The sequence below is a fragment of the Rhinatrema bivittatum genome, chromosome 3 (genome assembly GCF_901001135.1).
Source record: "Rhinatrema bivittatum chromosome 3, aRhiBiv1.1, whole genome shotgun sequence".
In the NCBI taxonomy this organism is placed as follows: Eukaryota; Metazoa; Chordata; class Amphibia; order Gymnophiona; family Rhinatrematidae; genus Rhinatrema; species Rhinatrema bivittatum.
This window is the reverse complement of record NC_042617.1, coordinates 309,901,640-309,915,377: the sequence shown is the minus strand read 5'-3', so window position 1 is coordinate 309,915,377 and position 13,738 is coordinate 309,901,640.

The following is a 13,738-nucleotide window of genomic DNA, read 5'->3' as shown; positions in this document are numbered from 1 at the left end:
TACAGTGCGCTCTCTCTCTCTCTCTCTCACTCACTCACTGCTTTACATTTTTTAAAATGGCGCCCTTGTATATCCCAGTGGCTCCCTGCCCACTGATGCCGTCCAGTCCTACCTAATGGTTGCACCAGCCCTGCCTAGAGGACCCCCAGTGCATGAGTGATTGCTCATACATTTTGGAGTATTGCTCACATAAATTTTTCTCTGTGCTATTTACAAAAATGCAGCGCTAATACTGGGGCTCAGAAATTGTTGCTCATGCGAAAAAAAATTTGCACACATCTAGTCACTCTTGGAGGGAGCACTGGTGCTGAGTCGTTATCCTACATCACAGCCAGTGTGTTTCATATATTCAATTCTGACCCTGAACAGCAGGATTAAGGCCAGACTTGTGCTGCTCTACCAAAAGATTATGGGCCCAGAAAATGTTGCAGACCTAGAGAATAGATTCTGAACCCAAGCTGTGCAAATTCAGGGAGATGCTGTAAGCTACAAACCCAGAGAGCTGAACAATCCTGAAATAAGCTACAAAGCAGAGCCAATGCTTAGAAGTGACAAAGAGCCCGAAGAAAGCACCCTTCTGGTTCAACCACAAAGAAAGTGAGTAGAACAAAATAATACTAAGTAACTCAGAGAGCATGATGACTTCCAGCATAGACCTCAGAGCAGCTGGACCTAAACTAAATGTAAGCAATGATTAAATATGAAAGTTTAAAATAAAAATGCTGCTGAATAAGGATAAGCTATGGGATGTGACATGCATGGACGGACCTACTGAAATATGATGAATATGATGTATTTTCTTGTGGAAGACAATGAATTAATACACATCAAAGGGTAAAGCAGACGTGTTTTCAGGATATCCGCAATGAATATGCATGAGGACCTCTAAACAGCTGAGATACAGACCAAGTTACACCCGAGCCACTGGCGCCACTCCACAAAGGGTGGGAGCAGTGGGAGCCAGCGGACCACACGCAGGGCAGCACAGACAAGCACCAACGTATCGGAGGTGGTTGCAGAGGCTGGCCAGATCACAGGAAGGACCGGCGGGGTTCCGGAGGAACAGATCAGGCCTGGAAAGGAGAGCCATGGAGAGTTCAAAGGGCCCATTTTTGCTGTGATCTGGTAAGCGTCCCTGGAGGCTAACTATAGTAGCTTCCCAAGTACGGCGACTAGGGAAGTGGCGTTTTATTTACATTGTGGTTGCCGAGAGTGGGGCAACAGCATTTAATGATACATATGGGTTGTTCTGACTCTGATGTGCTGAAATCCTTTTGCTATTTGGTAAGTGTGTTTAGGCTGTAACCAGAGTAGCAGGTCCCATATGAAACAGTCTACCCTTGGATCTTGTGTTCACTTTCTGCCTAGATTGGTCAACAAGAGGAGCCACCAGAGAAGAAGAGTGCTACAGATGCCAGGGCAAGCTGGCAGAAGATGGGCAGGTGACGCAGAATGCTGGAGCTGGATATACTTCATGCAGGCTACCCAGGGGTGCTGGAGAGAAGGCTTGAAGTCAAGGGTGAATGTATGAGAATGGGCATAAGTAATTTCCCCCAAAGAGGGTTCCTGTGGCCAGCTTAGGAAAATGAGTTGGGATAGAGGGTCCCTCTGTGAGGAAAATGCTTGGTTTATTTTATAGTGGTGAGAAGTCTGGGTTTACAAGCTGGATGAATAATGTTGGTATTAAGAAAAAATATGGAGCAGGAAAGAAAGAGACCCTGCTTATAGGCAATGAGGATGAGCATAGCGAAAGAGTAATCACTAGCCAAAGTAGGCATGAGGGCCTACTCATGACACCAGTAGCACCCGGGAGTGTACTGGGTGTGCAGGAAATCCCTGGGATAAAGGGGGAAGATCCAGAGGTTTTGAATAGTTATGGAAGTAAGGCTTGGGCAGCCAATGCAGGCGTTATGAGACCCAGACCCCCAGGTTCACAAGGGAAATACCCAACCACAGGGCCGGCACTGGGTATGGTAGAACCCCTGTCAAATGATTTGGAATTCAAGAGGGTGTGGTATGACAGCAAACAGGAGGCTGTCCTTTTGCAAAGGCGCAAGAAGGAACCTGGGTATTTGGGGAGTCACAGGATACAGGCGAACCGAGGTGCGGCGAGAAGGAGCATTCTGGACCACAGTGGCACTGTAAAGAAGAGGAGTTCCCTGAAGGGCCTCAACCTTAGATCAGTAAAGTAACAGGCACCAGTCTATGCCTTACCCTAAGTACAGGGAATGACCCTAAAGGAAGTTCTGTATTCTGTGAGTGGAGACCAAGGAACCCAGAAGCCAAGTAAGGGTCAAGTTAGACAGAAAGTGATGAAGGGAAGGAGACGGTTTTGGGGTTTTTTTTTATTTATCAAGATGTCATCACAGGAGCCGGTTCTTCCATATGGTCAACTTTCTGGGGACCCAGGTCCCTCAATAAGGACTTGTCAGGTAGCAGAACCCGAGGAGAAAGTGGGGCCATGTAAGGAGCAAGAAAAAACACACAAAGGGAAAAATAAGATAGAAGTTCCCGCAGATTGTGTTTTAGCTACTGAAGGTGACAGAACTCCCCAGGACCAAGAGAATGCTACTGCCACATTGAAAAATGGGACTGTTAATAGCACACCAAAACTGGATCCTCCAAAGGTGGAACAAAAGGAAGAGGGTCGAATAAGTACAGGGAGGGCTAGAGGCCGGGTGAAAATGCAGAAGGACGCAGAACTAAAAAAATAAGGGAGGGAATCTGAGGTGGATAGAAGGAAGGCTGAAGGGAAAAGGTCCCCAACCAGCAGAACTGCAGTTGGGGAAGAAAACCCCACAGAGCTAGTGAGAGAAGAATGTACTCCTGGGGGAATTCTGCTCTACTGCGGAATTTGCGCATAATTTCCATTTTCTGCACAGAATTTGGAGCAGACCCGGCATTCGGTGAACTGAGCTTATCCCGCTCGTGGCGAAGAAGGAAGCAGCAGGCCCCCAATGTGCCGCATCGCAGCAAAGAGTATGCAGATCCCGGCAGCTGCGAGCGGAGCCCATCCCGCTCACGGCTAACATGGAGCAGGCCCTGGTGAGAATGAGTCTGTGAGTAGAGTTTGTGTGAGAGACTGAGAGGCTGTGTAGGGGGGTGTGTGTGTGTGTGTGAGAGAGAGAGAGAGAGAGCATGTGTGAGGGTGGGTGGGTGTGCCAGAGAGGTGGAGTCTATGTGAGGAGATTGTGAAGGAGTGTGTATATGTGTGAGAGACTGAGAGCTGGTGTGCGTGAGAAAAGAATTGTGTGTATGTGAGGGAGTGAGGGTGCTTGTTTGTTTGTGAGAGAGGGAGCCTTTGTGAAGGAATGTGGGTGTGAGAGAGAGAGAAAGGTAGCCAGTGTGTAGGGGTGTATATGTGTGAGAGTGAGGGAGGCAATGTGCAGAGGTGTATGTGAGAGAGAGATAGGTAGCCTATGTGAGGGTGTAATAATGAGAGAGAAAGGGAGCCTCTATGGGTCTTTGCGCAAGAGAGAGAGAAGGAGCCTGTTTAAGGGAATGTGTATGTGTGTGAGAGAGAAAGAAAGCCTGTATGAGGGGGGATATATGTGTGGGTGAGAGAGATAGGGACAGAGGGAGCCTGTGTGAAGGGCAGTTCTGAGAGAGGGGTCAAACTCTGGGAGTGGAGACAGAGTGGAAGGGGTTGAGCCTAGCAGGTAAGGGAAGAGATAGTGAAGGGTGGGGGAGTTGGGGGGGGGGGGGGGGGGGGGGCCTGAGAAAGCAAAGTGAAAGGAGACTGACCAGGGTAATAGAGAAGGTGGAAGGGATACTCTTTCAATGTACTTCTAGGGAATTCTGCTCAAAATATTTAAAACTCTGCATCTTTCAGTAATACCTTTTTTCTGTATTACATTTTAAATTAATTACTTAGACTGTCATGTATATTGTGTTATTCTGACCAATACAAATAATGCAGAATTTTGCAGAATTTTCCATTTCTTTGCGCTGAATTCCACCAGGAGTAAGAATGGGACGGACGGAAATCTGGAGGCAAGTCCCTGGTTAGACAGCTGGCAGAGGCCATTCAGGCAAAAGTAAACGCTCAGCTGCAGTTTCATGCATACACTGTAGCATGAAATAAAGCAACGTCGGCAGCTGGTAGGTTAATAACAGATTTCCTGGGCCGCCATAAGGCAGTCTGTAAAGAGGTGATACAGTTCCAGAGCAAGATGCAGAAAGCTCACCAGAGTCAGCAGTACTCTGAGAAGAAGTGGACAGAGGAGCTAGAGGAACGAAAGAGGACAAAGGAAGAGCTCTCATGCAAGAGAAGGCTCAGCAGGAAGTAAGAGAAGTGAAACAGACATTGGACCAGAAGAGAGAGAAGTACATGTAAACCAGCACATTAGATGGACAGAAAGAGCCTGTGCTTGCAGAACCAGAATTCCAAGACTCTGGAAGAAAAGCTGGAAATTCAAATTAAGGACTGAGGAGCTGAGGACCTGGAACCACACCACAGTACCTAATTATAGTTACCAGAGATGTGTTTCAGGCTGAACACACTGTTAGCCCGCGTTTGGCCGTGTGTTTTCGACGCGCTATTTTTACCCCTTATATAGTAAGGCCAACCCCCCCCCCAAAAAAAACTAATAGCACCCGCAACATACAAATGCATGTTGATGAGCCTATTAGTTATTCCCGCGCAATTCAGAAAGTAAAATGTGCAGCCAAGCCACACATTTTACTCTCAGAAATTAAGCCTGCTTTATTTTCGGCCAGCACCAGGGAAGGGTACCGAAAAGCAGAAAAAACTGCTTTTCTGTACACCCTCCGACTTAATATCATAGCGATATTAAGTCAGAGGCCCCCCCCCCCCAAAAAAAAATGTTTTAATTTAAAATCTGCCCGCGGCCTGCAGATTGGAAGACAGACGCTCAATTATGCCGGCGTCCTTTTTCCGAACCCGTGGCTGTCAGCAGGTTTGAGAACCGATGCCAGTAAAATTGAGTGTCGGCTGTCAAACCCGCTGACAGCCGCCGCTTCTGTCAAAAAGGAGGTGCTAGGGACACTAGCGCGTCCCTAGCACCTCCTTTTACCATGGGCCCTCATTTGCATTTTTTGTTTTTCTGAATCGCACACCCAGGAGAGTGGCTCTCCTGCGGGTTTTTCTGTATCGGCCCGTATGTGAAGTGCAGCAATTTGTTTCTGTTTTATTCATTATATTAAGTTCCTTATTATTGTAGTTTTGACTATTTTATGATTTTTCATTTTTTTTATATTAGAAGCTTCTATTATTTTTATGACTTTTATGAATGATTGTTACTGATAATATGTGATTATTTTACTCTTTTTATTACTATTATTTTATTATTTTAAGTATATTGTAAACCGTTGTGATGGAATGTTTTCTAAACGACGGTATATAAAACCTGATAAAATAAATAAAAATAAATAAACAAAGTTTAGAGTTTTTTTCAAATGGGACTTAATTTGTATCAGTATGCTCAAGCCAGGTGCACAGCATTCAGGTGGGAAAAAATGTGAAGCTGTGAGGAAAGGAAAGCAAACTCTGTGAAGAGGAAACAGGTAGCGAACCTTGTGAACTGAATTTTGAATGTGTTGCCAAGAACATGACAACTACCATACTGCGTCCCTGGACATGGGCTGAGAAACGTGCGCACAAGTGTGCCCTCTTGCCTATTTAAAAGTTACTATCCCTGGAAATAGCCACTGCTTATTACCCGCATCAGTAGCATGATATTCATTTAATGTTTGGGTACTTGCCAGTTAATTGTAGCCTGGATTGGCCCCTGTTGGAAACAGGATGCTGCGCTTGAAGGACCCTTGGTCTGACCCAGCATGGCAACGTCTTATGTTCTTATGTTCATTTTATTCATTGGAATAGTCTATGATTTTTCCCAACACCAATATCAGATTCACTGGTTTATAGCTTCCTGCTTCACCCTTAGATCCCTTTTTAGATACTATGACAGTAACTTTTATAGCGGCTTGCAGGCACACTTGTGCACACATTTGTCAGTCCACACCCAGGGACGTGGCCATTTTACAACATACGCGCACATATACACCCATGTAATACAATAGCCTGACTGCACGCACATGGGCATGCGAATGCCATTTCTACTACTTAAGTAGGGGGATTTTAAAAGGCACAACGCTGATGCCACTGCTAGTTTTCCCAGTTTGTTCCCAGTTTGTCCAGTTAAGGGCTAGGACTCCAAACACCCCTAGTTTAATACCTTCCTTCCCACAAACACATAGATCCCCACTGATCTGACTAGATATTTTTATTTTATAAATTACATGTCATCCATAGCAGAAGTAAAGTTACGCGGTAGGGGACCCCCAGCGCGTGCCAGTGCGCGCAAGTATTTATGCGCTAATTTCAAGTTTATGTCAAATCTATTTTTATTATTATCAATAAGAATCTCCAATACTGGTCCAACAATACAAAGATATCAAACACAAGGTCCTTATCCCTTGTAACCCCCCCCCCCCCCCTACAGAACAGAGTAAACATTACAAGAATTGAAGTACACCGGCCCACAAAGTGCATTTGGCTCTAATGCACTTCGCAAGCTGGAAGATAATGAAAGAATGGGCAAGAATAATCCCAACAACCATGCTCAAAGTCCCATCCCCTCCCAACTAACCCCTGAGTATGTTAATAGTATTATTCAGCAGATGACAATAAAATCCAGTAAAAAAGAAAAAGGAAAAAGAGAAGAAAAAGAAAAAACTGTTCACAACTAAACTGGCTCTAGGAGATAAAGATTGAAGGTACCCTTCCCAGGTCATAAAAAAATGCCGCCGATGCTTAAAGGTCACCACTGAAGCTCTGCTGTCCATTTGCAAAAGGTCTAATTTCAAGTTTAAATCCTGGAATGCCCATACTCCGCTCAGTCCCACCCCTTTTTGGAAACTTTTTATTTCTGCGCGTGGTCGCATGTACGCGCGTATCCTGGCAGCTTTTAAAATCCGCTCTGCGTGCACAGGCCCAACTTGTGTGTTTATCTCCCAGTTTTGGCACGCACTGGACTTTTAAATTTCACCTGTAAATTGGCCACCCTCCAATCTTCAGAAATTACAATTTTGATGACAGGTTAAAATTACTAATAATAGGTCTGCAGTTTCATTTTTTAGTTTTTTTTTTCAGAACTCTAGGGTGTAAACCATCTGGTTCAGGTAATTTGCTATTCTTTAGTTTATCAATTTGCCCTACTTCAAGATTTTTGGAACTTTTTAAATATAGATTTTGCTTGTTTAAGTGCATATGAAAAAGAAATGTTTATATAAAAAAGGTTTTGTGTGGTACCACAAGACTATAATTGTACCTGTGACGATGTATCATGTAGTATTCATGTAAACAGAGGTAGAAAAAGTAACAGAATTAGAAATAGTTCAAGCTATAAAAATTATTTAGATGCATGCCTGATTTGTTCTGAAATTTGAATAGTTTTTCTGATAATAATTTTTTGTTTACAATGTAGAGGAAAAAGGATAATTTTGCTTAGTTGTTTTTAAAATTTTTATCCTCAGAATGTTTGCAGTTGTGAATCGAATTTTTCATTTCTTTGTTAGATGCATTTTAAGAAGGAAAATAACTACCTTTAGTTAAATAATGCAAGGGGGAAAACTACCAACCATAATATTTAACCAAATATATTCCTAAAGGAATTTAATTCTAAAGATATATCTTGAAATAATATTGACTGAATGCTACACTAAATTATTTAAATAGAGGAAAAGTTGAGTGTCTGATTTTCAAAAGCATTTACTCGTTTAAAACCGGGTTTTAATGTGTAAATGCACTTTACCTGTATAAGTGGGCTTTTGAAAATTGCAACAATATATGCCATTGAATTGTCAATAGGTTGTACCTGCATTAAAGGGTGAATTTTAAAAGCCTGGCATGCGCTTAAACCGGGAGATATGCGAAAATGTCCGGCCATCATGCACCACGCGGATTTAAAAGGCACACATATCTCCCAGTACACGCACAAATAAGAATTTTCATAAAATGGAGCGGGTCATGGGCGTAGTCTGGGTGGGACATGGGCATTCCGAGACTTTAACATGAAATGTGCATGTATGCGCACTGCAGTCTCCTGCCACATAACTTTATTACTGCTATGGATGGCGTGTAAGTAATAAAATAAAAAATTCTAGGCTAGTCAGCGAGGTTTTAAGTTGGCGCTAACATGGTAAAAGGGAGGCTATTTAACTAGAGGGGGTTAGGAAGACCTTTTCCTTTACCTGGGCGAATTGGAAACGAACTGGGGAATTTGGTAATTGCGTCTGCATGCGTGTCTGCTCAAATCCCCCCTTACGCGGTAGACGCGGCATTTGCACGGACCTGCACACATCCATATAAAATTGTGCGCACATGTATGTACGTACAGTCTATTTTATACCATGCGTGATATACGTGGGTATGTTATAATATTGCCATGTCTTTTGGTGCGAGTGGCATATGTGCGTACATGTGTGCCCGTTTCAAAGTTACCTTCCTTATGCACCAAACATGGGTAAATGACTTTTGAAAATTGCTATGGTAGTATGTTACATTTACATGTGTAACTCCTTTGAAAATTCACCTGTGAGTGTTTAAGTATAAGACTGCATACTGTACTCAGGCCCATCAAGCCTAGTACCTGGCAGGATCCCAGAAAGTAGGTAGATTCCATGCAGTGGCTTTCCCCAAGTCTATTTGGTTAATAACAATTTATGGACTTTTCCTCCAAGAACTTGTCCAAAGCTTTTTCAAACCAAGCTATGCTAGCTACCTTTACCACATCCTCCAGCAGTTTAATTGTGCTTTGAGTAAAAAAATATTTTCTCCGATTTGTTTTAAATGTGCTACTTGGTAATTTCATGGAGTGCCCCCTAGTCTTTATTTTTTGAAAGAGTAAACAACCGATTTGCATTTACCCATTTGATGCCACTCATGATTTTAAAGACCTCAACAGACCCTCACCTGTCTCTTTTCCATGCTGGAGAGCCCTAACCTCTTTAGTCTTTCATTCATTGTTTATTTATTTAAAAAAAAAAATCTATTTTACTCATTTCCGAATGTTCAAGCAAACATAGAAAAGTGTTGAAAGTGTGATCTAGTCATAAACAAGAAATTTACATATGCTTAATTAAGCTCTGGAATTTGTTGCCAGACTGGTGTGGTGAAAAAGCTATTCGTGTAGCTGCGTTTAAAAAAGGTTTGGACAAGTCCCTGGAAGAAAAGTCCATAAACCAGGTGGAGTTGCAGAAATCCACTGCTTATCCCTGGGAACTGACTACTGTTGGAAGCAGGATGCTGGGCTTGATGGACCTTTGATACGACCTAGTATGGCAAGTCTTATGTTCCTATGTTTCCATGCTGACAAGACCTTAGAAAAAATTACAAAATAAAAAATAATCAGACTGAAACTCTTGTGGAAAAGATAATCAGCAGCAGCAGACCCAGATTTAGGCCCAGGCAACATAGCTAATTGCCTAGGACACCAAATATCCAGGCCAAAGAGGAGTGAAACTTGCTAAGGAGGAGCCTGCACCCACCATCTGCTTCAATGAGGCACTGCTATGGTAGTTTGGGTCTCTGGAAGGGAGAGGAGGGAGAGGGACTTCACCCATTATCTGATCTCCAGGATCTCTTCCCCCCCCCCTCTCCAATCCTGCCTGTGGGCACCCAAATCCTAAATCCAGCCCTGAACAGCAGTATCCCACAAGATGCAGATGATCCTGTAGCCAAAGCTAACCATCACTTCACTAAAGCCAAATTTCACTACCAGGTGAATTTTCAAAGGAGTTACGTATATAAATGTAATATACTATCACAGTAATTTTCAAAAGCCATTTACCCTTTTTAAATGCATTTAATGTGGGTAAAACCTTCTCTACGCATATCCAAAACACTGCTAAAAATGTCATTTCTTTCTTTATAACATTACAAAATCCGTCTCTTCCTTTCTGAACACACTACCAGAACACTTATCCACTCTCTCATCTCCTCCCACTTAGACTATTGTGACCTGCTCCTCACAGGTCTTCCAGCAAGCCATCTCTATCCACTGCAATCTGTCCTAAATTCAGCTGCGTGACTAATCTTTCGCTAAAGTCACTATGCTCACATAATCCCTCTTCTGAAATCGATGCATTATCTCCCTATCCGCTCCTGCATTCAGTTCAATCTCCTCTTTCTCACCTACTACTAGTACAAATGCCTTCACTCTGCAGCACCTCACTACCTCTCCTCTCTTATCTCTCTCTACACCCCTCCTCATGCACTCCCTCGTCGTATGAGTCGCTCATATCTATGCCCTTCTCCTCTACCGCCAAATCCAGCTCAGTGCTTTCCATCTGGCTGCACCGGGTGCTTGGAGTAGTCTCTGTGAACTGGTGCGTCCTACTCCCTCTCTTGCCATGTTCAAATCCCATCTAAGGACCCACCTTTTTGAGGCTGCTTTTAAATCTTAGGCCTGAGTGTCTGCTTTTAGCCTCTTTAACTAACTTTCTTTTCTTTTTAACCATTGTTTTGTTTATGAAATACCTCAAGTCTCTTGTCCTGTATGTTTGTCTTATTACATTGTAAGCTCTACTGAGCAGGGTCTGTCTTTTTGTGTGTTTGTACAGCGCTGCATTATGTCGTGAGTGCTACAGAAATGTTAAGTACCGTAGTAGTAGTATTGTATAGATGGGATAAGATATGTATATTATGAACCAGAACACTTAGAAAAGTTCTTGGAAGAACGAAGGAACCAGAGGGAGGAGACTAGTGCGCAAATCCATGTATAGTTGGAATTAAATATTTTATCTGCATACTTCTGTAATAATTTGGAAGACATATTTCTTGTTTATTTGCTCATTTATAGCTCCCCTATTAGTTTGGTAACAAGGAAACTAGGTGAAAATAATAATAGGTTTTTTTTATTACATGTATGGTTAAAAGTTTAATAAAAACCTGTTTCCTACAGAATGTTCAATGTAAAAATTGAATAATGTAATATTGAATTGACATTTACTTGTTTGTAAATTCAAAACTCATAAATAAAGAATGAAAAAAAAGTAGTAGTAGTAGTAGTAAAACCTATTGACAATTCAATGGCATATATTGTAGCAATTTTCAAAAGCCCACTTACACAGGTAAAGTGCATTTACACGTGCTAAACCCAATGTTATGTGTGTAAATGCTTATAAAAATCAAGCCCTGAGGTAATATCAGAATTCAGTGGTGAGATGATATCTTTAAAAAACACGTGATTCAGAATGAGATTCATTTCAGTGATCAAATAGACTTGACGGCTTGCTTTTACAGAAAAATAACTACCATACTTTGTTTTGGAAAAAAAAAATGACTGCTGACTTAAAGAGCAGCAAGATGATTCGTAAAACAAGGCAACGTCGCTCAGATATTCAAATTTTGAGAGTCCTAGAGACTGAAGGGAAAGAAGACACATTTACCCTGGTAAAAGAAATATATTACTATATAATGGGCAATGAACGAACACCGATGCTCAAATTGGAAAGAGCCCACAGAGCATTCAGGAAAAAAGGAACTTGTGGTGGTACAACAAGAGTGATTACTGTTTATCTTCCTGCCTCAAGTGAAAAAGAAGAACTCATGAATAAAATAAGAGGACAAGACTTTGTCAATTTTAAAGGTCATGAAATTAGATTTATCTCAATACATACTCATAAGAAGACATAGTTTCAAATCCTTGACGATGGGTTTGAAAGAAAGAGGTATCAGAGATAGCGAGTCTTCTTTTCCCTTAATTTTCAATTTGAAAGGAAAAATATTATTTCACCACTCTTATTTATTATTTATTATTTATTTATAGATTTTTCTATACCGGCATTCGAGATTAGGAACCCCATCATGCCGGTTTACAAATAACAAGAGGGTGTGCACAAAAAACAGAACATAAACAAGTGCAAAGAAATATAAAATAAATATAAAAGTTACATTACAACAGGGTCATAAAACTGGGGAGAGAATTAGATTAAGATAGTTGAGTAGTAAATATGAATTATTTACATTAATAACTCTTGAGGAGGGAATAGAATTTATAGAAGATATATGGCCGAATTTTAAAATGGCCGGGCCCTGCGTGCGCTGTGCACATTTTCCAAAGGGCCCGGCCATGGGTGTAAGTGCCGATACGCGCACAAGTGCCAGGCCCTGAAATAGGGGTGGGCCAGGGGCCGTGGTCTGAGTGGGGAGGGGTAAGGTGGGGTGGGAAGGAGACCGGCAGGGACAGCGGCCATTAGCACACAGTTGGCCAGCACAGACAAGTTGCTCCTGCTCCAATGGAGCAGTAAGTAAAACAAATAACAAAAATAGCAAAAATTCTTTTACTTAGGTAGGGGATAGGGGTCAGGGTGGAGAGGGGAAAGGGTAGGAAGGTTAGGCAGGGGGGTAGGGAAGTTCCCTCCCAGTCCGCTCTTTAAATGGAACGGACTGGGAGAGGACTGGGGGAGGCCCGATTGCGTCGCCGCGTGCACCCCCACCCGCACATGCACGCGTGGATTACAAAAACCTGCCCGCGACCATCAGATTTTTATATCGTGTGCGTGCCAGTGCGCGCACGTTATAAAATCAGCACTTCCACGGGTGCGCGCCAGAAACCGTGCGCACATGGACGGCCACGCGCTGCTTTTAAAATTGACCCCTAAATGTTGGAAAACCTCAGCTGGAAGGAAAGTTTAATCTAGAAACTGTTGAAAAACCTATAGAGCACACAGACCGAAAGCTGAATATTACAGAAGGGAAACATTTTACATTGACTCGCTCGATATGACAGTAAATTTCACACATGTGTGCCGGTGCGCACCCAGGGAGGCGGCCATTTTATAACTTATGCACCTATGTTATTAAATAGCCTGGACACGTGCGCACGTGCGCCTAATTTTAAGTAGGCACACGTCTAGGTGCGCAAATCCCTACCTTGTAAGTTGGGGAATTTTAAAATGGCGCACGTCCATGCCATTGCCAGTTTGACCAGTTCATCCTCCAGTTTGCCCAGTTAACAGCTAGGACCTCCAAACCTTCCTGGCTGAATAGTTTGCACTCCCCTCAGTTACCCCAGACCCTTAAAATCCCTCAGGTATGGCTAGAGTTTTATGTTTTTAAACTTACACCTCGTCCCTAGCAGAAGTAAACTTACATGGCAGGGGATCTGGGCGCACGCCCAGGTGAATATTTACGCGCATATCTCATGATCACGCCCCAAAACGCCCATGTCCTGCTCAGGCCCTGCCCGTTTGTGAAAACTTTTGAGATGTTCATGCAGCCCAACTTGTGTGTGTATCTCCCGATTTTGGTGCCCGCTGGGCTTTTAAAATCTACCTCTATGTTAGACTGAGAAACATTTGACTTTAATTAATGCGAAACAAATACAAAAGAAGGAGTGTATACATTTTTTGTTTTCCTTTATGAGGGTTTTCGTTTTTCTTGTTTTTTGTTTGTGTGTTTGTGTTTTCTTTCTGTATTTATTTTTTATGTATGTGTGTGCGGTAGGAATGTGCAAGCCTACACTTTGTTTTTCGTTTTGGGGGGGTTGTTTTATCAGTTCATTTAATGGTTTGTTTGTTTTTTATTTGGTTGTTCCAGGGTGGGGGTTGGAGGGGCCCGTGGATTCTACTGGGCTCAGCTAAGCCCACACATGTAGGCCTGGGCCCCTCATTTTCTATTGTGGGGCAGGGGTCAGAGAGGGCCATGGAGGCCCTGGTTTTCTTTTTGGGGGGTAGGAGAGTGCCAGAAGGCTTTAGAGTGGCTATTTTT